General features: G+C 43.6%; 1 protein-coding gene across 4 annotated transcripts in view; it reads left to right on the forward strand.

Annotated features, from left to right (window-relative positions):
- Positions 1-24,507, forward strand: part of LOC115175846 (inactive serine protease 35) — a 48,795-nt gene that overhangs the window by 20,658 nt on the left and 3,630 nt on the right. The window contains exon 1 of one of the 4 annotated variants that reach the window (XM_029735420.1): positions 22,205-22,653. The exons of 2 other annotated variants lie outside the window; for them this stretch is intronic. The gene's annotated coding sequence lies outside the window, so the exon portion shown is untranslated. Of the gene's footprint in view, positions 1-22,204; positions 22,654-23,967; positions 24,215-24,507 lie in introns of those variants that run through there. One more of the 4 variants, XM_029735431.1, reaches the window with a different exon arrangement.

Consider the following 24,507-nt stretch of genomic DNA (forward strand, 5'->3'; position numbering starts at 1 on the left):
TTTAATGTTTTTGAGTTAAAATAAATTTCATCATGAGCACTCAACACGCTGCACTTTGGTCCCCTCTCTACAACAGCCGTTACAGTCCCAGTACTTTTAGAGAACATGTGCATGAAAAAGTAGGGACATACAGTGCATTCGGAAAGCATTCAGACCCCTTGACTTTTTCCACATTTTGTTACGTTACAGCCTTATTCTAAAATGAATTAAGTAGTTTTTTTCCTCATCAATCTACACACAATACCCCAGAATGACAAAACAAAAACAGGTTTAGAATTTTTTGTTGTTGCAAAAACTGAAATATGACATTTACATAAGTATTCAGACCCTTTACTCAGTACTTTGTTGAAGCACCTTTGGCAGTGATTACAGCCTCGATTCTTTTTAGGTATGACGCTACAAGCTTGGCACACTTGTATTTGGGAATTTCTCCCATTCTTCTCTGTATCAAGGCACAAGGCGAGACCCAAATGCAGACACAGGAGGCAGATGGTTGGAGTCTTACAATGTTTATTAATCCAAAGGGGTAGGCAAGAGAATGGTCGTGGACAGGCAAAATGGTCAAAACCAGATCAGAGTCCAGGAGGTACAGAGTGGCAGACAGGCTCGAAGTCAAGGCAGGCAGAATAGTCAGGAAGGTGGGTACAAAGTCCAGAAACAGGCAAGGGTCAAAACCGGGAGGACTAGAAAAAGGTGAATGCAAAAAGCAGGAGAACGGGAAAACCGCTGGTTGACTTGGAAACATACAAGACGAACTGGCACAGAGAGACAGGAAACACAGGGATAAATACACTGGGGAAAACAAGCGACACCTGGAAGGGCTGGAGACAATATCGAGGATAGGTGAAACAGATCAGGGTGTGACCTGAATATTCTTTCAAGCTCTCAGCATGGATGGGAGCGTCGCTGCACAGCTATTTTCAGATCTCTCCAGAGATATTCGATCGGGTTCAAGTCCGGGATCTGGCTGCGCCACATCAGGACATTCAGAGACTTGTCCCGAAGCCACTCCTACGTTGTCTTGGCTGTGTGCTTAGGGTCGTTGTCCTGTTGGAAGGTGAACCTTCGACCCCACTCTGAGGTCCCGAGCGCTCTGTAGCAGGTTTAGATCAAGGATCTCTCTGTACTTTGCTCCATTCATCTTTCCCTCGATCCTGACTAGTCTCCCAGTCCCTGCTGCTGAAAAACATCCCCCACAGCATGATGCTGCTACCACCATGCTACACCATACGAATGCTGCCAGGTTTCCTCCAGACGTGACGCTTGGCATTCAGGTCAAAGAGGCCAGAAAATCTTGTTTATCATGGTCTGAGAGTCCTTTAGGTGCCTTTTGGCAAACTCCAAGCGGGTTCTTGGTCACCTCCCTGACCAAGGCCCTTTTCCCCCGATTACTCAGTTTGGCTGGGCGGCTAGCTCTAGAAATAGTCTTGGTTGTTCCATTTAAGAATGATGAAGGTCACTGTGTTCTTGGGGATCTTCAATACTGCAGAAATGTTTTGGTAACCTTCCCCAGATCTGTGTCTCGACACAATCCTGTCTCGGAGCTCTACTAACAATTCCTTTGACCTCGTAGTTTTGTTTTTGCTCTGACATGCGCTGTCAACTGTGGGACCTTTATATAGACTGGTGTGTGCCTTTCCAAATCATGTCTAATCAATTGAATTTACCACAGGTGGACTCCAATCAATTTCGAGTCTCATAGCAAAGGGTATGAATACTTGTGTAAATAAGGTATTCAGTTTTTTATTAGTTAGGAATGTGTCAAAAATGTCTGAAAACCTGTTTTTGCTTTGTCATTATGGGGTATTGGGTGTAGATTTCTGAGTACAATTTTTTTTTTAATCCATTTTATAATAAGGCTGTAACGTAACAAAATGTGGAAAAAGGGAAGAGGTTTGAATACTTTCCGAATGCACTGTACAAACACCCAATCTCACAAATTCACAAACAGACACAAACACACCACTGACACTCACACTTGAGTGAATACAGTAAACTTTATGACTTGTTGAAATATCAGGGGTGGTCTCATTCACCAGCATACTGCCTGCCCTCCAGGACATCTACAGCACCCGATGTCACAGGAAGTCCAAGAAGATCATCAGGGACCTCAGCCTCCTGAGCCACAGCCTGTTCACTCCGCTACCATCCAGAAGGCGAGGTCAGAACAGGTGCTTCAAAGCTGGGACCGAGAGACTGAAAAACAGTTTCTATGGCCAGGCCATCAGACTGTGAAATAGTCACCGCTAGCTGGCCTCTGCCCAGTACCCTGCCCTGAACTTTAGTCACTGTCACTAGCCAGCTACCATCCGGTTACTCAATCAACCCTGCGCCTTAGACACTGCTGCCTATATACATAGACATGGACCACTGGTAACTTTAATAATGGAACTCTGGCCACTTTAATAATGTTTGCATACTGTTTTACCCACTTCATATGTATATACAGTATTCTAAGCAAGGCCTATCCTATTTAACTATTGCTGTACATACGGTATACTATTCTATCCTAAGTATTATTCAGATACTACATATTCTATCCATATACTGTCCCTAATGTCTATATATCCCATCATAAATATATTTATACTCCGGACTCCGTCATTGCTCGTCGAAATATTAATATATTTCTTAATTCCATTCTTTTACGTTTTAGATTTGTGTGTATTGTTAGATATTACTGCACTGATGGTGCTAGGAACACAAGCATTACACTACACCCACAATAACAGCTGCTAAATATTTGTATGCGACCAACTACATTTGATTTAATTTGAGGTTTGAAGTGAAGGACAAACAATTATTTATATATACACTAGCTCCATGGTTCCCAAACTTTTTATAGTCCCGTACCCCTTCAAACATTCAACTTCCAGTTGCGTACCCCCTCTAGCACCAGGGTCAGCGCACTCTCAAATGTTGTTTTTTGCCATCATTGTATGCCTGCCACACACATACTATATGATACATTTATCAAACATAAGAATGAGTGTGAGTTTTTGTCACAACCCGGCTCGTGGGAAGTGACAAAGAGCTCTTATAGGACCAGGGAACAAATAATAATATAATAATAATCAATAATTTTGCTCTTTATTTCGCCATCTTACATATAAAACTTTATTTGTTCATCGAAAATTGTGAATAACTCACCACAGGTTAATGAGAAGTGTGTGCTTGAATGGATGCACATAACTCTGCAATGTTGGGTTGTATTGGAGAGAGTCTCAGTCTAAAATCATTTTCCACACACAGTCTGTGCCTGTATTTAGTTTTCATGCTAGTGAGGGCCGAGAATCCACTCTCACATAGTTGCAAAGGGCATCAGCGTCTTAACAGCACGATTTGCCAAGGCAGCATACTCTAGCCACTCGGTAGCTCACCATATAAGACGCTTCTAGCCCCTTCTTATTAATGATATCTGTTGCTTTTATACATGTCTTACTACTCGAAAGTTGTCTTACTTTTCAAATTGGCATGTTTTGTTTCTAAATGTTTGCACAAGAGTGGAGGTTTCATCGAGTTGTGAGACAGTACTTTTGCACATATAACACACTGTGGCTGAGGAAAGGCACTACTCCCAATATAAGTGAACCCCAAATCAATGTAGTTCTCACCATATTTGCGCTTCTTCGATGGTCCAACGTCCCTGTCTGTTGTTCGGTGCTTTCCCGGGTAAGGGGGCAGTAGCTCTTCGGCTGCATCAGATTCACAACTGTCAGTGTCAATGTTAGCTGGGCTAACAACAAATGTAGAATTACTGATGCTAGAATTGGATGTGCTTGTGGAAGCAGAACAACTTGTGTCGTCGACAGGTGCAGGTGTAGTACTGCTGGTAGTAGCAGTACTACCAGTAGAGCTGGTATGTGTTTCTATGGGCCTTACTTTTTTTAACCCTTTATCCATTTTCGAGCAAAAGGAATGAGCAGCAGCTACGTTTGGCTACATACGGACCGTTAGTGGAATTCCCGCGAGAGAGTAATGGTTAATGTGAATGGATGTTAATTATTTGACTAGGCTACCTGTATTTGACATTGTGTTGTTCTTTCGCTGAACACTAGACGATTTAATTACATTTTTGGCAGTGAAACGAAGCTACTCAGGTGAGAAAAAAAATTCACTGTTTGAAAATGTGAAAAAAACATATATACACTACCGTTCAAAAGTTTGGAGTCACTTAGAAATGTCCTTGTTTTTGAAAGAAAAGCAATTTTTTTGTCCATTAAAATAACATGAAATTGATCAGAAATACAATGTAGACATTGTTAATGATTGTATTTGACTATTGTAGCTGGAAACCGCAGATTTTTTTTTTATGTTAGAAAACCCTTTTGCAATTATGTTAGCACAGCTGAAAACTGTTGTTCTGATTAAAGAAGCAATAAATCTGGCCTGCTTTAGACTAGTTGAGTATCTGGAGCATCAGCATTTGTGGGTTTGATTACAGGCTCAAAATGGCCAGAAACAAAGACTTTCTTCTGAAACTCGTCAGTCTATTCTTGTTCTGAGAAATGAAGGCTATTCCATGCGAGAAATTGGCAATAAACTGAAGATCTCGTACAACGCTGTGTACTACTCCCTTCACAGAACAGCGCAAACTGTGGGAGCGGGAGTGGGAGGCCCCGGTGCACAACTGAGCAAGAGGACAAGTACATTAGACTGTCTAGTTTGAGAAACAGATGCCTCACAAGTCCTCAACTGGCAGCTCTCCGACGAACCATCAAACAGGCAAAGCATCAATACAGGACTAAGATTGAATCGTACTACACCGGCTCCGACGCTTGACGAATGTGACAGGGTTTGCAAACTATTACAGACTACAAAGGGAAGCACAGCCGAGAGCTGCCCAGTGACACAAGCGTACCAGACTTGCTAAAAAACCTCTATGCTCGTGTAGCGTGGTTCGTTCTGCTTTGTGTACTTTTAATTAGGACACTGCCACAACTGGAGGTCTGCTGGTTGGATTATTTTTATTTGCCCTGCACACGAAGAGACAACACACAATATTTTAGCCCTTGGCGCAGTCACAGCTCTCAGGCACATTTCACACCTGCAGGGCGACAGAGTAACCCAGTGTAGTCCCTTAATTCTAGACCCACAAATGGTCGATCAGCGGAAAAGCTACCCCGCAAAGGATTAGGAAAAATAAGGGGTAGCTAATCCCTTATTCAACCGTATACGAAAAATGCCATATACATTTTATGCCGATGGACTACACACAAAGTTACATGAATTCTGAAATATATTAGACAAACCCACAAATCATTCTAAGACACGCTTAGATTACTACATATATAAAAAACGAAAAGGTAGGCAATATCCTACCATCACTGAGAAACCAAGAACTGTTTCTTTTCTTGTGTAGACATAGTTCGGATTAGCCTATTCACTGGCTTAATAAGTCTACCTAGTCTAGTCCGAACACCCTCACCCAAAAGCTTAGCAGGAAAGCTTAGCAGGAATGTCACGGACAGCACTAACCGTGCTCAGAGGTCTAACCTCAGGATGGGGAGTACTACAGATCCGCATATCTGGAGCCAGCACACTTTCAGTTACAGACTCAACGCTAGTAGTGTCAGACGACTGATCAGAATCCTTGTAGATTGTCACAGACCACACTGACAAAGCATCTTCAGCCAAGGTAACATCATCTGTCACAGCATCATCCACACTGAATGGAGTTTCGCTATCAGAACTCTTGTTGGCTTCGGGGATATCTCTCTGGTCCACTTCTGCTGAGCACACCACACTTAAGGGGACTTCATACGGTTGTTCCACTTCACTTCCATCAGCTGGGACTTCACCATCCTCTTGGAGTATCCTTCCAGAAGACTCAGGAAGGCCTGCTACCCAGTGGACAGTCCTGGCGTCACTCCCATCCATTTGGCTGGACTCTACAGACATCTCAGGGATCACGTCACCACTCAGTAGATATCCGTGACCCTCAGGTTGACCTCCCACGAAGGCAAAGGCAGAAAGTTGACTGGCATAATCAGGTTCCTATGCACAGTTTTGATGCGTCCAGTGGTAGGGTGTTGGATACGATATGTGTTCAGTGAGCTGTTCTTCGCAACAACTATGTATACCACACTTTCCCAGTGATCAGCCAGTTTCTTCATGCCCCTCTCCCCCTTTTTAGCAAGTAGAACTCTGTCTCCCTTCTGCACCGAGTGACCCTTAGACCGTCTGTTGAAGACCTCGGCTTGTCTCTTTTGTTGCTCACTGGCATGCCACTGGGCCAATGTCATGGCCTCTCTCAGATCCTCACCCAGAGATTGGACATACTTATCTACATCTACTGTGTCCCCCCCATGTGGACATGGATACGCACAGGCCAACTTAGTAAAGTGATCAGTCACTACTAACACATCAATAGACTTGTTGTTTGAATCTTCTGCAGTCCAGAAATCAATACACACACAAGTTCTAAAGGTGCCGTTGTCACAATGGAGACAAGTGGAGCTCTTGCTTCAGGCTCAGGTGCTTTACTCAACACACATCTCTTACAGTGGGCCACGTATTCCTTGACATCCTTTTCCATAGATTCCCAGTAAAACCGCTCTCGTGAGCCACAATGTGCGCTGCTGACCCTGATGACCAGCATCATCATGAACTCCCTTCAACACAAGGCCTCTCAAAGAAACAGGTACAACATACTAGAATATTTTCTTCTTACTCACTGGGTGTTTTGAGACACGATACAGAATCCCTAACCGCGTGGTGAGTTTTCCCCACTGTCTTAGAGTATAAACTGTTTCTTTAGCTTCAAGAACTCGCTCTCTCCTAGATGGGCGCCGGCCTCTATCTACAAAGAACATGACTCTGCTGATGATAGGATCAGGTGACTGGTTATCATACAGCTCCTTGTGTGTAAGGACAGGTAAAGGGCTCTGATCCATGGACATCAACTTCTCAAGTTGCTGCACATGTGAAACATCCCTCACTGTGGCACCATCATCCCATCGGCGGTGAGCATGGAGGACAGCAGACACCTCTTCACAGGAAACCAACCCACTGACATCGTCTCCAGCTCTACTCAACTCACTCCCAGGAGCCATAGACATTCTACAGCCAGCCTCGGGCTGCTCACAGGAGACGCGGAACATGTCTTGTACATCATCCACTCAAAGTCCTCTGGCAGGACATCATATGGAATTCTTGTCAGTCGGTGCAGAACTTTGGTGCGGACAAATGGCTCTCTGCTCAAAGCATCAGCAACAACATTCTTGGGCCCTGGTATGTACTGGATATCAAAATCAAAGGGTGCCAGCTTTGCAACCCATCTCTGCTCGCATGCATCAAGTGTCGGCTTTGTAAGAATATATTTGAGTGGATTGTTGTCGGTCCACACAGTAAACTTATGCCCTCACAGCCAATGGCTGAATTTATCATGAATGGCCCATTTCATAGCTAGAAATTCCAGCCGGTGAGCAGAATACTTAGATTGTGCATGATTTAAGAGATTTACTAGCAAAAACTATTGGCCTGGCTATGGCCTTCCCATCTTGCACTTGGGATAGTACAGCTCCCAAACCACTAGTAGATGCATCAACAGAAAGTAAAAATGGCTGAGAAAAATCTGGATGAGCCAGCAGTGCCTGGTCAACTAGTGCTGCTTTCAAAGCTTCAAAAGCGAGTTGACATTCAGCAGTCCAGTCTGCAGCAGTGAGCCTGCGAGAGGGACCAGGCCTCTTTCTGCCCTTGCCTCTCCTAGGCTTCTTCTGACCTGTAGTCAGCTGAAACAATGGCCTAGCAACCATGGAACAATTCTCAATGTAGTGTTGATAGTATACAACCATACCAAGGAAAGAATGGATTTTGCTAGGTGAGGGAGTGACGCCACCAGCTTCCATCATCTCACTCTCAGTCACATTTAAAATGGTTTGAACCTTAGCAGGGTCAGTGGCTACAACCTCCTGAGAAATGATGTGGCCCAAAAACTTAACAGACCTCCTCAAAAACTTGCACTTAGACGGAGACAGTTTAAGATTGTGCTCCTGCAACCGCTGAAAAACCATCTCAAGTCTCTGCAGACTCTCTTCCTCCGTCTTAGCAAAAATCATCAGATCATCCAAATAGCAAAGGAGACTTTTTGGTTTTGGTCACCAAAGATGGTCACCAAAGATGGTCAGCATCATTCTCATAAAAGTAGCTGGGCTGTTGCAAAGGCCTTGAGGTAAAAGATTGTACTCGTGCAGACCTAAAGGAGAGGAAAAGGCAGTGTATTTCTTATCCTCTTCATGCAGCGGCACATTGTAGTACCCTGACGTCAAGTCCATTGGCTGAAGGCATTACCTCCCAGCGCAGCCAGTACATCAGTCGATGAGGCAGGGGATGAGCATCCTTTACTGTGCGGGCATTTAACCACCTAAAGTCAGTACATAGACGCAAGTCCCCATTCTTTTTCCATACCAGCACCAATGGTGAGGCATACACGCTGCTGGATTTTCTGACGATTTCCTTTTTCTCCATATCATCCAGTGTTTCCCTGAGTTTTTGGTAATGAGCTGGAGAAAACCTACGATAAGGTAATCGAAATGGGTGGTCTTTTGCCTCGCTACAATCCAGGCTATGTCTAGAGAACACTGTGTCATACTTCTCAATTAAACTGACAAGTTTGTCTTTCCAGAACTGTGAAACTGGACACTCCTCAACAGACAGGCCTTGAAGTCCAAGATTGCTCAGTGTACTGTTGCCATTAACTACACTGCCACCAACTGAACTCTTAGCTGTCAGACTGCCATGTGAGCTGTCACATTGTACTTTTGCCACGTTCTGGTAAGCTGCATGCTGCTTGACATCATCAAAATCCTCCAATGCAATGCAAGGATACACATCCGCCACTTTAGCATTTTAATCCCAGGGTAACTGGCGAAGTTGTTGGATTCACAATCTTCACAGGGAGCCATCCATCCCCCCACAGAGGCGTAACTACTCTCCCTACTAATATGTGTCGATTCACACAACCAGACATGCTGGGCTCGACAACAACAGTACTACCCACAGAGAGTTTTGTCTATGGGGGTAGGCGGCCCGACACCAGATGCTCACTCATGGGTTGGAGCGTTACTGCTCTCTTCAACTTAATGGTGCCCATCTGGGATGGAGTCTCCTCTCCATCTCTCCAGATTTGATAGGAGACGCAGGAACTGGCTGTCATCACACTGGCCAGAAGGACCTGGTGTACCCACCACCCGCTAGAAGCTGTCATTTGATTTGAACTGCCTAATCAGAGACTTCAACACATTAGTGCCCACAATGAGTTCATCAACCTGCCCATCTACAATAAGCACTGGGACTACATAACTGAAGCCATAAAGCTGTATTTTTAAGTCACACATGCCCACTGGGCTAGTTTGCGTCCCACCGCAACCCACCAGGATCATGTCTGAAGGAGCTAGAAAGTTCCCCTCTACCACTCCTGCCTCCCTCAACTAGTAGCCATGGACCCACTATCTAACGTCCCCTTCAGCTCAACTTTATCCTGTACTAGCACGGTGGTGTAAAAAAAACTGTTATTCTAAGTAATTCTCATTGTGCTCTGAAAAATGACTGTGTTGTTCTTGAGTACTCACTCACAAAAATAAGAATAATCATCAGTGGAGGAAAAATTAGACTGCCCCACATTGCCCTCCTCAGAATGGAGGCTTTCTAGTTTTCCTGAGACCTGTCAGTCTGTCCACATCCAGGGCTCTGTTGCTGCCCAGTCTCACTACAGTCAAAGCTCATGTGGCCTGGAGAGAAGCACTTAAAACACAGCTGGTGCATCTGACAGTGAGCTTTGGTCCAGTGATTAGTGCTTCCACAGACAGCGCACTCACGCTGACGTTTGGGGAACTGTTTACGGAGTATTGCTGACAAGAGCCTACTCCTAACATACTCAAAACGTTCTCTAATGTCCCACCCTCAGATACAGGTGGGGCCTGTTCTGGTTCACGGCCACATCGAGAAAAAGATGACACATTAGGTCTGCTCACAGGATTCACTTCCTCCTGGGGGGAGTCAAAGACGGCAGCCACCTGCTGTGAAAGTTGTGTTCTACATGCTTTACGCTCCCTTAACAGTTCATCCAAACAATCCTGTACCTCACTGGCTGTCCAGTCACGAAGGGGTTTGCATTTGAACACTTTATCAGGACAACTCTTTATCAGGACAGTTGCGTACAAACATGACTGCCAACTCTGAGCACTGATTGGGCAAAGTTCTACCCTCGCTTACAAGGTACTGTTCAGCTGCCTCTGCAGCTTTGTTAAGCCTAATCCAGAAATCTAGTGGACCCTCATTGGCATATGGTTTGATTGAGTAGAAATCAGCTAACGGCATAACTGAGCACACAGTTTCCCCCAAAGTGTTGCTTGAGAGCACTGAACACAGCCTTAACATCTGTGACAAAAGGGTTGTTACGCATCCAGACTTTGATCACATCCCGTGCCCTCCCCATGAGCCTAGACATCACTTCCCCAACATGCTCATCAGACCCATTGTAACCCCTCTTCTCTAGGTAGACTCCCATTAGCTCTTCCCACTCCAGGACAGAGTACTTATCTGAGCCATCACCCCTAAAGAAAGGTGGAGCACTAACATCTGACTTCACAACCAGATTCAGCTTGGACGCATCAATAAAAGTTGAGCCACATTGCTCAGGCAGGGGAAACTTCTGGGTTGGTGAGGGGAATGGGCAGGAGAAAGACTTGAAGTCCCAGGCTGCAGTAAACTCGCTCTGATAGATTCTCCTATCTCTGAACCAATCTGCCTAATAAGGTCACTAAACTGACTCGGAGGCATCCCGTTATTACTGAGGGCTGGGGATGATGGTACATCAAAAGACAGAGGTGGGATACACTGGTCAGGTGGAGTAAACAGCCTACCCCTCCCAGTGCTTGTAATTTCAGGACTAGCAAACACTCTACTCCCAGGAGATGACTGTACAATTGGTGTAAATGCAAGGACACCCCTCCCTCTATCCACACTAAAATCCCCAGCATAACTCATTTTATGGACTTGAGTCTTCCATGGCTCAATACTGCACTAAAATACAATGTAATTTACTGCATTCAAATACAAAAAAATGCAATCAACAAAAACACACTGAATTATTATTATTATGATGATCAAATTATTAACATCCCCTCTTGACTTGGCCTATTTGAATTGGTCATTGTGTGCAACTTGGTGCATAATCTAGGGGAACAACATCACACTGCTACACTCGCTTCGGGGCAAGTAACACTGAAACATGCATGAGAGCATAAGCTGTTCCGGACGACTGTGTGGTCATGCTCTCCGCAGCCGAAGTGAGTAAGACCTTTAAACAGGTCAACATTCACAAGACCGCAGGGCAAGATGGATTACCAGGACATGTACTCCGAGCATGCGCTGACCAACTGGCAAGTGTCTTCACTGACATTTTCAACCTCTCCCTGTCTGAGTCTGTAATACCAACATGTTTCAAGCAGACCATCATAGTCCCTGTGCCCAAGAACACTAAGGTAACCTGCCTAAATGACTACCGACCGTAGCAGTCATGTCTGTAGCCATGACATGCTTTGAAAGGCTGGTCATGGCTCACATCAACACCATTATCCCATAAACCCTAGACCCACTCTAATTTGCATACCGCACCAACAGATCCACAGATGATGCAATTTATATTGCACTCCACACTGCCCTTTCACACCTGGACAAAAGGAACACCTATGTCAGAATGCTATTCATTGACTACAGATCAGCATTCTACACCATAGTGCCCTCAAAGCTCATCACTAAGCTAAGGACCCTGGGACTATAAGGGTAGGTAACAACACATCTGCCACGCTGATCCTCAACACGGGGGCACCTCAAGGGTGCGTGCTCAGTCCCCTCCTGTACTCCCTGTTCACTCAAGACTGCACGGCCAGGCATGACACAACAGTGGTAGGCCTGATCACCGACAATGATGAGAAAGCCTATGAGAGGAGGTCAGAGACCTGACCGTGTGGTGCAAGGACAACAACCTCTCCCTCAACGTGACCAAGACAAATGAAATGATTGTGGTCAACAGGAAAAGGAAGAGCGAGCACACCCCCATTCTCATCGACGGGACTGAAGTGGAGCAGGTTGAGAGCGTCATAGTTCCTTGGCGTCTACATCACCAACAAACTAACATGGTCCAACCACACCAAGACAGTCATGAAGAGGGCACGGCAAAACCTATTCCCCCTCAGGAGACTGAAAAGATTTGGCATGGGTCCTCAGATCCTCAAAAGGTTTTACAGCTGCACCATCGAGAGCATCCTGACGGGTTGCATCACTGCCTGCTATGGCAACTGCTCAGCCTCCGACCGCAAGGCACTACAGAGGGTAGTGCGTACGGCCCAGTACATCACCGGGGCCAAGCTTCCTGCCATCCAGGACCTCTATACCAGGAGGTGTCAGAGGAAGGCCCTAAAAATTGTCAAAGACTCCAGCCACCCTAGTCATAGACTGTTCTCTCTGCTACCGCACGGCAAGCGGTACCGGAGCGCCAAGTCTAGGTCCAAGAGGCTTCTAAACAGCTTCTACCCCCAAAGCCATAATACATTTACGCTGCTGCTACTCTCTGTTATTATCTATGCATAGTCACTTTAATAACTCTACCTACATGTACATTTTACCTCAATTACCTCGACACCGGTGCCCCGCAAATTGATTCTGTACCATTACACCCTGTATATAGCCCCGCTATTGTTATTTACTGCTGCTCTTTAATTATTTCTTATTCTTATCTCTTACTTTTTTGTCTGTATTTTCTTAAAACTGCATAGTTGGTTAAGGGCTTGTAAGTAAGCACCTGTTGTATTTGGTGCATATGACTAATAACATTTGATTTGATTTGATTTGAAATACTATATCAGGGGATGACCTTTGCAGCCCACAGTTCCTCAAAAGGTCAAGAGGTGTGGACGGTAGTTGAACAGGATTTAGTTTCTTTAGGTCTACAATGATAATGAACTATTATTGAATGTGGCTGTGGTTTTGTTTTTTTGCACCATTTAAGGTGTCTCATAGGGTGTTCGGTAGAGAGGTAACATTGAGTTCAAGATCAGTCCTATGGTCCATGAGTGCATAAGTTCATAAGCACGTGTGAATGTGTGTTCTGTCAGCCTTTCATCAATATGGCTACAGTTTCTACTGTAAACTTGGCATACTAAACTTTTACTCAAATATTTACAATTACAGTTTTTTCTCGATTGCTAAGACACTTTTAATGAAACTGGGGTCCACTCCATCATAACCTAATGAGTGCAACGCTGTTATTTTTTGCAAAACATAATTTCTCATTGCTTTCACACACAATGCAAATACTAAGCACATTTTTCCAAAACAGCAAACACAACTCTCTACAAAAGATGCAAAACAGTTGAGTAAATCATGACCAACAAAATTAAAAGGCAGAGGCAGAGGGGCCCATAGAGGAAGATAGTTAATTTCTGAGTTAAAATGGAAAAGGTCAAATAAAGCCTTTGTTTCTGGATTGTCATATTCAGTGAAATTCTTTCTGCATTGGTAATCTTTGGAAAAATCATTTTAGGACAAAAGAGGACAGCCCATGCTGTGATAATATGTTTACTTGCCTTTTATGGTGCATACTATAGTTATAGTAGCAACAAATAGCACAGTCATATAAAAGACAGTTAACCATGTTAGGTTTAGGGTCTTAATGGATTTTGCAAATTAAATGAAATCATTTTGGCCAACGTGTTTCAGTTTGGGGATTCGTGTTAATTGTTTTGAAAAAGTGAATTCTGTTTTCACCAATGTGCTCAAGCAATTGGGAAAAACGGTAAACAGTTTAATCTAAGTGGGACCTTTCACCTTTGGGACCTTTGTCCCATAAGTGTGTGCGTATGTGTGTGTGTGTGTGTCTGAGTGTCTGTGAGCACTCATGACATATGTTCATGTATACAATCACATAAGTAATCCAAATGAGTGTAACCATGCTAAACAGATCAGGTGGATGGAATGGACCTGCTTTTCAGTCTCTCAGGTTTGCTGGTCAGGGCCATAGGTGTCCCTATAGGACTGAATGTGTAACAAGAAGTCAGCGTATTACCCCACCCATACACTATAACAACCTATGACTGTCATGGCAACCATTTCAATGTGAGATAAAGAAACATAGTAACTTTTCTGTTTTCAGTCCAAAGTCAAAGGTCATGAATGTGGTGTGAGAGAGGCTCTAAATGGAAAAACAGTGAGTGATATTTCTGGTTATGTTTAGGGTCTGCAGGGTGCATAGACAGGCTTTTGTACCTCGGAACACCCTTGCAAGAAGTCCTCCTTCTGCATTCAGAAGATCCAGGGCGTTCTAGGGGGTTTAGGCAGCTCAACGTTTAGGTGATATATGATGGTGTATGTTTTAGACGAAGGAGCCAGTGTCCAGTTTCAACATAATAAATCACTATGAATCACTAAGACCTGAACATCCAACTGTCCTCTTACTGTACACCGAGTATAGAGATTAACTGCAGGGGACATGGAGGCATATTTATTTGTTTTCAGTTTAGAGGTGAAGTACAGGGTACTCATTTACAGCTTTGATTCAAACAATAATAACCTCACCAATTATGACTTTGGTCTATTATATAGGCAGACCACACCAATAAACCACCTCAGTAGGCAGTAATGACCCAGCCTTCACTGCCACACGCTTTATTTGGCCGTTTAGCCACTCTTGACAATTCACACTGAACACAGACTGCCATTGATCAGCAGGTCCTCTAAAGTTTAAACCTCTCTCGCAATCGCTTTCTCCATATGACTCTCTCTTCCAGCCTCTCTCTCTCGCAACCTTTCTCTCTTGCTCTCTCTCTCTCTCTCTATTGCACTCTCTCTCAATGTTGTCCCCTAGCAACCCCTCTCTCTCTCTCTCTCTCTCTCTCTCTCTCTCTCTCTCTCTCTCTCTCTCTCTCTCTCTCTCTCTCTCTCTCTCTCTCTCTCTCTCTCTCTCTCTCTCTCTCTCTCTCTCTCTCTCTCTCTCTCTCTCTCTCTCTCTCTCTCTCTCTCTCTCTCTCTCTCTCTCTCTCTCTCTCTCTCTCTCTCTCTCTCACACACACACACACACGCATGGAGGAGTGGCTGATGTGCTCTACAATGTTTGTGAGAGCATCAGTGAGTGTAAGCCTACTGTACATCAAGGTGAGTGACAATGTGACTACATGTGGATCAGTTTCCAAGTGACATCCTGTAATCCACTCAGTCAGCTTGGACTGAATATGTATCATTGTGTCTCCCTTTTCTCTCCATTGAACATATTCTTTCCATCTCTCTTTTCTTGGCTCCTTGGGGCTTTGCCAATTGCCACTGCATTCCCATCTGCCTCTGGCCCTGGCCTGACCTCACAGGTCCATAGACAAAATGCTGACATGCTTAGATATTCCAACACTCAACTTTGAACACATATTCTCTCAATCTGGAATTCGTTGCTAGCTCATCATCACAATGTCCAAGTCCACTATGATACACACATTCTTGAGAAGAAAATACGGGACATTTTTTTCCATCAACACATTTTCTTCCAAAGGTTATTGAACTATTGGTTTAGGGAATACTATTGTAATACTGTAAATACGGCTATAAGCTAAAACAAATAATGTTGATTAAATGTATAATTGTAAGGCAACCAGATGCAATAGGATTATGAGTTTGCTCAACATTTGGGCAAATACAGTTGAAGTCGGAAGTTTACATACACCTTTACCAAATACATTTAAACTCAGTTTTTCACAATTCTTGACATTTAATCCTAGTAAAAATTCCCTGTCTTAGGTCAGTTAGGATCACCACTTTATTTTAAGAATGTGAAATGTCAGAATAATAGTAGAGAGAATTATTTATTTCAGCTTTTACTTCTTTCATCACATTCCCAGCAGTGATGCCAATTTAGCAATTTGTTGCTAGATTTAGCAACTTTTCAGACTACCCTGGCAACTTATTTTTCAAACAGCACCTAGCAACAAATTTAGCTACTTTTAAAAATTTATTTTGAACTTTTAGCAACTTTTGAAAGTGACTCAAATGCTAAAATGCACGCATTTTCCCTCTAAATTACACAAAAAATGATTTTCTCTGTCACACACTCAGTCACAATACACGTGCCTGGCTGCAAAAATGCATTGTAAGTGACGTCAGCAGCAGGCGCTCAGCTCGTGCACAGGCAGCAGCAGGCCAGCAGCAATTTCAGCAAATTGCATATCATTGTTGGCTGACTGCAGCAACAGTAGTATGCGTTCGACGAGACAAACTCAATGCATATAGTTGGTCACGAATGTTTGATCTTGAACAGAACTTACATCAATTAACATGTCTCAATCAAAATAGAACAGTCAGAGGTACAGAAAAGAGTGGGAGTCTGTACCTGAATTTAAATTGTGGCTGAAGCCAGTAATTGGGGATGATTGACGGGCATACTGTGCGTACTGCAAATCAGATGTGCTTGCAAAAATGTATGACATCAAAAAACATTGTGCTACAGCAAAGCATATAAATAAATCAAAACCGTACAACCCCGCAATGCAGTCTACATTACCACAGTTGGTTAAGAAAGTGGATAACTGCAAAAGCGCAGAAGCTACGTTGGCAATGGCCATTGCGGAGCATTGCTCGCTGCTAGCATGCAACCATTTAGGTATGGCTTGCAAAGCTGCCTTTTCAGATTCTGTGGCAGCAACAAACTTCCAAATGCACCGCACCAAGTGCACAGAAATGATTAGGGGTAACATCAGATGTGGGGGATGAGAAGTTCAGTCTCCTTTTGGATGAGTCCATTGATGTCAGTGTCTCAAAATACCTGGGTGGGGTGATTCGGTATTTCAGTGCTAAAAAAAGAACCGTTGTGTCCACATTTCTCGGGCTGGTTGAATTGGAGCGGGGCAATGCCAGATCAAAAGCAAAGGCGGTAGTTGAGTTTCTTGAGAAGTGTAACCTTAAAAAAGAGAATCTTCAGGGTATTGGCACTGATAATGCGTCCGTGATGACTGGGGTGCACAACAGGGTGCACAAGATTTTAAAGGAAGAATGTGCATTGCCCAATTTGGTACTCATCCGCTGTGTGTGCCATTCTTTATAATTGGCTGTCAGTGCAGCATCCAAAGAAACCATCCCTAGGAGTGTTGAGTACTTAATCAGGGAAACCTACAACTGGTTTTCGATTTCCCCAAAATGGCGTGAGGCGTACAAAGCAGTGTATGCCACCATTAATTGTGGCCGGAAACTCCTGCAGATCACCAAAGTGTGTGGCACACATTGGCTATCGATTGAGCCTGCGGTAACTCGTATATTGAGCCAGTGGGAAGAACTGAAGCTCCACTTTGAGTTGACAAAGGCCAGTGAGCATTGATACATGGCGGGTGTGCTCCACGCTATGTACATGGACAAGACCAACTATGTCTACCTAACATTCTTGAAATCAACCCTGTCCGACGTACAAGTTGCAGTGAAATCATTTGAGGGAGAGCAAACAGATCCTGTCAAACTTTTGGACAATCTGGTACACCTCTTAACATCAATTTGCAGCAGAGTAGTCAACCCTTTGGCAAAAATGTATGTCCTGAAGGATGCCATTGATTGACATCTCAGTCCATCACCATACATTGGGTACCTTTTTGAGAGCAGGGTGTACCAACTCAGTCTTGCGCCAGAGGACGAAAAGGTCATTCGGAGACAGTGCATCAACTACATTGTTGCTTTAAGCAAGGAGCTGCAAGCAAGGCTCCCAGACAACCTAGAAGCCTTGCGAAACATGGCCTTGTTCAGTGTTAAGGAAACGCTAAAGCACAATAAAGGCACCACTGAAATTATTAAAGTAGCTGAGCTACTGGGGTATAAGCCCCAAACAATTGATCAAATTGTTTCCCAATGGAGTAACATCCATCTGTTTAGGTGGGACTCAACTGAAAATACAGTCGAGTTTTGGAGTGAAGTGAATGACTACATGGACTCTTCTCTTTCATTTGAAGAACTGTGCAAAGCTGCACTCGCTGCCCTCTCCTTGCCACACTCAAATGCGGAGGTTGAACGGCTGTTCAGCCAAATGAGTGTGGTCAAGTCAAAGTTAAGAAATAGAATGTCACTGCACACTCTCAACTCCATACTCCTGGTGCGGTATGGACTGAAGCTTGCTGGTGATACCTGTTACCAGCATAAACTACCAAGTGAAGTTCTACAGCAGTTTGGCACCACAGCAGCATACAGCTTTAAGGCCGCTCCATCCTCTTCTGCTTGTTCCAGCTCCGTGACAATGCAGTTGGACAGTGAAGATGAAGAGGATTTCCTTGCCAAGCTATGATTCATCATATTTACAGTATGTATGCAAGGAGTGGACTTTCTGGAACTGGCCGAAGACACATAGCTGATGGTGACAGTGTGCACTGCAGTGTCAACAAGAACAGTGGCCATATCTGGAGGAAACCATTGAGCAGCTAGCCAGCCCAGCAGCACAACAACCTGGAGAGAGCTGGAGAGAGATGCCTAGCGTACACATCATTATTTGAGTTAAGTTGCTTGTTCAATAAGATAGCATATATACCTTGTTATTAGCTTGTACCTATAATTGTTGATCAGTTAGGTACCATGTTAACTAACTACCAATACACTGCTTCAAACTATAATTGTTCAGAATGTGTAGGTTTACTAGTTAAAAAGAAAATAAGTAAAATGTAATTGTTCAACAATGTGCAATGTGTAAATGTTCAATAATTCAATGTGTTGTGTTTAAAAATAAAAATATCTGATCATATAAAATGTGTTGTGTTTATATTACTTTTACAAATAAAAATATGTGATGATAAACAAACAAATCTAAACTAACAAATGACAAATCATGTTTCTCGCCGAGATGGCCAGTCAATTTGAGTAGCGTTATTGTGTATTCTACGTAATGACGCAGTTTTATGTTATTACGTAATGACGTCATCACGCAATGACATCACAATGTAATTTAGTTACTTTTAGCAACAAATCGACCTGACCCTAGCAACTTCCCCTGAAATTAGTTGGCAACACTGATTCCCAGTGGATCAGAAGTTTACATACACTCAAATAGTATTTGGTAGCATTGTCTTTAAATTGTTTAACTTGGGTCAAATGTTTGGGGTAGCCTTCCACAAGCTTCCCACAATAAGTTCCTCCTGACAGAACTGGTGCGACATCACGGATGTATACAGAGAAGAGAGTCGGCCCGAGAATTGAACCCTGTGGCACCCCCATAGAGACTGCCAGAGGTCCGGACAACAGGCCCTCCGATTTGGCATATTGAACTCTATCGGAGAAGTAGTTGGTGAACCAAGCGAGGCAATCATTTGAGAAACCAAGGCTGTTGAGTCTGCCAATAAGAATGCTGTGATTGACAGAGTCAAAAGCCTTAGCCAAGCTGATGAATACGGCTGCACAGTAATGTCTCTTATCGATGGCGGTTATGATATCGTTTAGGACCTTGAGCGTGGCTGAGGTGCACCCATGACCAGCTCTGAAACCAGATTGCATAGCGGAGAAGGTATGGTGAGATTTTAAGTGGTCGGTAATCTGTTTGTTAACTTGGCTTTCAAAGACCTTAGAAAGGCAGGGTAGAATAGATATAGGTCTGTAGCAGTTTGGGTCTAGAGTGTCTCCCCCTTTGAAGAGGGGGATGACCGCGGCAGCTTTCCAATCTATGGGGATCTCAGACGATACGAAAGAGAGGTTGAACAGGCTAGTAATAGGGGTTGCAACAATTTCGGCAGATAATTTTAGAAAGAGAGGGTCCAGATTGTATAGCCCGGCTGATTTGTAGGGGTCCAGATTTTGCAGCTCTTTCAGAACATCAGCTATCTGGATTTGGGTGAAGGAGAAGTGGGGGAGGTTTGGGCGAGTTGCTGTGGGGAGTGCAGGGCTGTTGACCGGGGTAGGAGTAGCCAGGTGGAAAGCATGGCCAGCCATAGAAAAATGTTTATTGAAATTCTCAATTATTGTGGATTTATCAGTAGTGACAGTGTTTCCTAGCCTCAGTGCAGTGGCCAGGGAGGAGGTGCTCTTATTCTCCATGGACTTTACAGTGTCCCAGAACTTTTTTGACTTTATACAACAGGATGCAAATTTCTGTTTGAAAAAGCTAGCCTTAGCTTTCCTAACTGCCTGTATATATTGGTTCCTAACTTCCCTGAAAAGTTGCATATCACGGGGGCTATTCGATGCTAATGCAGAACGCCACAGGATGTTTTTGTGCTGGTCAAGGTTAGACAGGTCTGGAGTGAACCAAGGGCTATATCTATTCCTGGTTCTACATTTTTTGAATGGAGCATGCTTATTTAACATGGTGAGGAAGGCACTTTTAAAGAATAACCAGGCATCATCTACTGACGGGATGAGGTCAATGTCATTCCAGGATACCCCGGCCAGGTCAATTAGAAAGGCCTGTTCGCTGAAGTGTTTTATGGAGCGTTTGACAGTGATGAGGGGTGGTCGTTTGACCGCAGACCCATTACGTATGTAGGCAATAAGGCAGTGATCGCTGAGATCTTGGTTGAAAACAGCAGAGGTGTATTTGGAGGGCGAGTTAGTTAGGATGATATCTATGAGGGTGCCCGTGTTTACGGATTTGGGGTTGTACCTGGTAGGTTCATTGATAATTTGTGTGAGATTGAGGGCATCAAGCTTAGATTGTAGGATGGCCGGGGTGTTAAGCATGTCCGAGTTTAGGTCACCTAGCAGCACGAGCTCAGAAGATAGATGGGGTGCAATCAATTCACATATGGTGTCCAGGGCACAGCTGGGGGCAGAGGGTGGTCTATAGCAAGCGGCAACGGTGAGAGACTTGTTTCTGAAAAGGTGAGTTTTTAGAAGTAGAAGCTCGAATTATTTTGGTATAGACCTGGATAGTAAGACAGAACTCTGCAGGCTATCTCTGCAGTAGATTGCAACACCGGCCCTTTGGCAGTTCTATCTTGGCAGAAAATGTTACAGTTAGGGATGGAAATTGCAGGGTTTTTGGTTGTTTTCCTAAGCCAGGATTCAGACACGGCTAAGACATCCGGGTTGACAGAATGTGCTAAAGCAGTGAATAAAGCAAACTTAGGGAGTAGGCTTCTAATGTTAACATGCATGAAACCAAGGCTTTTACGGTTACAGAAGTCAACAAATGAGAGCACCTGGGGAGTAGGAGTGGAGCTAGGCACTGCAAAGATAAGCGACATACGTTTCGAAAGCCGTATCACAAGCGATGATTATTGACGTTTCTAAACGTTAAAACATAGCGTCGGGATTGTATTTCACGAGGCAGTTGTGGACGAAGGTTTGTGACTTTGTGAAAATCTGTTTTTTGGAGCTAACTCGCTTGCCACTTATTCCATGTGTTTTCTTCCTTCACAGACTCCATAAAATGGTGATCTCTTCCTAAATATTTGGTCATACGATTCATTTTGTGTATTGTTTCCTGGATACAAGGGGTGGCTGAACTAACACTTTGGCTCAGCTTACCCCACTCTCCCCTACAGTGTTCTCTTCCAAACATTAATTTGTAATTCCACTCAACAAGTTTTTATACATTCAGATTACTGTGAGCAAAGTTTGTTGAGTGAACAAATGTTCACACTAGCTCAATTTCTTGTCCTTCTGAAGTCCACCCAACTCACAGAATAATGCTGATTAAGCAATTGGTTAAGTTGGCTTTTTTACAGTACATGGATAGTCAAGTGTGGCAGAGGAGGCTGGTGGGAGGAGCTAGAGGAGGACGGCTCATTGTAATGACTGGAATGGAATTAATGGAATGGAGTCAAACATGTGGTTTCCATATGTTTGATGTGATTGATACCTTTCCATTTATTCCATTCCAGTCTTTACAATGAGCCTATATTCATATAGCTCCTCCAACCAGCCTCCTCTGATTAGTGTGGGTATATCTTTACACATGATGCATGTGTGGACAGACGCAGATCCAAGTGAAGCACATCCTCCCTATAAAACTGGAAATGAGCATCCATTCATTTACTGGACACTTAGCTTCACTATTCTAGGCATGTTTTCATGAATAGTGCTCTCTGTCACCGCATGGGTGCATACAGCGCAAAGACCCCCTGCCAGTGTGTTTACCACTTCATCGAGCACAGAGACAAGTGCAGCAGATGTGGAAGTTCAGACGGGCGACAATGAAAACAGTCTGCGAGGGCCATTGTGGGCTCCCTGGAACTAATTCCAGTCCCCGGTCGAATGAAAGCTCCATTGAATAAAGCGCACAAAATTACACTGAAATGTAATATGTATTTCATAGGGCGCAACAGCATCTCATGAGCGCACCATCCCATTGACGACCACATAGGACTGTTGGGTTGCATAGACGGACTAATACTCACTCATTCAATCAATCCAGCCTTTTTAGCTGGACCGGCTGGTCACTCCCATGTAGGCCTATGTAAACAGCTTTGTCGCAAGTGAAAAAATATTTTTCAGACCTTTTTTCCCTCCTCCCTCTCTCAGCATCAAGCGCAGCCCGCACGGAAGGCTCTGGCTGCTGCGACTTTCTCTCAGCCTCTTTGGTGCAAATGCGATGAGGAGAAGGGGACTGTCGTCCGCTGATTAAGAAGACGTCTTAGATGCAATAGCAGTTTCTTTCTGGAAATAAAAAACTGATTTGCGGAATTGTCATATCAATCAATCGAATGAAAGCAGGTATGGAGTTCCAGAGCCTTTTGTTTATTTTGTTGATGGAGCCACTTGGACAATGGGGCTCTCACTTCATTCTTTTCATAATACGGTTTTTGATCTATTTTCTTGATTTCTGGTGGTCTGGTTTGGTAATGGTGATATTGCAAAATTATATATTGATGTGAATTTTCATTTTATTCTATTCATTACAAGGCTAATTAGTCATTGACACAACAATATGGAATACGTGACAGTTCGTTTTTTTACATGAAAATGTGTTAGGTTAATTCATTAACTAATTGTATTTTATTCTTGTTTCGTTTTTAGGCTACAATCTTCTTAATAATATATTTTCCCATAGAGGTACTTAAAAATAAAATATTTATATATAGTAACATAAAACAATTATTTATAATGCACATCATTTATTTAACCTTGAGATTAGAAACCTATTTTGCCAGGTTATTATGGATTTTTATATTAATCGCCAACTCATGGCTTTATTGATAACCAATAGTTGATCTCATTTTCCCTTTGCAAGATAGGTTGTGTGAGTCTAAAGTTATTAGCAAAAACATATTTGCATCACAATTACTGAAGTTAGTGCTACTTTAGGACCAAGAGGACACCCTTGCTTGCAGTGATTTTTATTGTATCGACATTTTTCCACTTTGATTTTAGCGGATGTTTTCCAATAAAAATCCGAATTATGAACAAAAAAATGAAGGAGCGCGCGAGAGAGATTGCATTCTAGCACCATCTTTTCGACCACGCGCTGGAGTGGAAAATGGTGTATTGGATGGCGTTTGAGAGATTATACTGTAATGGAAAATCACTCAGTTAAATGCAGGCCTTCTTTAACAGAAAATTATACTGGCAACATATCAGTTTCCACTCTATCCTCAGTAATTTCACTTTTCTGTTGAATTTGTGCTATTTCTTGGTCTGGGAAAACGTGTCTTGTTGGCCAGAAACCTGGGTCAAATTCCTGACATCACATTTCTAATGCATTGAGTCATTCTAATGTCATGTTTTCTATTCTACCTTGTTTTATTTCAGGGTAAGGCTGGTTTGAAGATGTATGGCGTTGTGTACATGGCTATCCCATCCACAGTGGAGCGATTTGATTTGTAGACAAAAACTGAGGCCAATAAATCAGAATACTCAGGTGTCAAGACCTACCATTGACAGAACTGCATTAAGATTACATAACATGGCATTATACATGCTATTCTGGGATAGGTCATGTGTGACCTTTGCCCTTACAGTAGACATACCACTTGTCTGAAACAGGCAGGGCATATGGTTTGCTACATGAGGTGGAAGAAGGATAACCCCCCTGTGAGAGGTGTGGTTGGATAATGCCAAACTGTCCTGGTCCCCTGTAACCTATGGTTGGTGATGCAACAGCACATCTTTTGATGGGATTATTTCCTACCATCCGTCTTCTTCATCTGTCCACCGTACAACGCCTGGCGGCTTTTCACTTTCACACTGCCTAGCATCTGATTGAATGGGAACGCAAGGAAGACACCTGGCCACCAACGCTCGCCCCTCCCTCACAGGCTCGGCCTCCAGCTGGAAGGTCAGATGTTAGCCAGTATGCCAAAGGCTATTTAGGCTCTTCAAACAGGCTGGATGAATGTACTGTCATCACATAGGTTTTTTTTCTCACTTTACTCTATCCCACCCCACCATTGTTTGAAATGGTTGTTGGATTTGTACTACTGCACTACTTCACTATAGCACTACTGCTTAGGCCCCTTTATGAAATGCACTGTAGCTCAAATGACTTCCCCTGTTCTATTCTCTGTATAGAATTGCGGTTGAGCTACGTCTAGGCAACTGCTGACAAAGGGCTATTTCTCTGCTCGGTAG

Source organism: Salmo trutta, chromosome 3 (assembly GCF_901001165.1).
Source record: "Salmo trutta chromosome 3, fSalTru1.1, whole genome shotgun sequence".
Taxonomy (NCBI): domain Eukaryota; kingdom Metazoa; phylum Chordata; class Actinopteri; order Salmoniformes; family Salmonidae; genus Salmo; species Salmo trutta.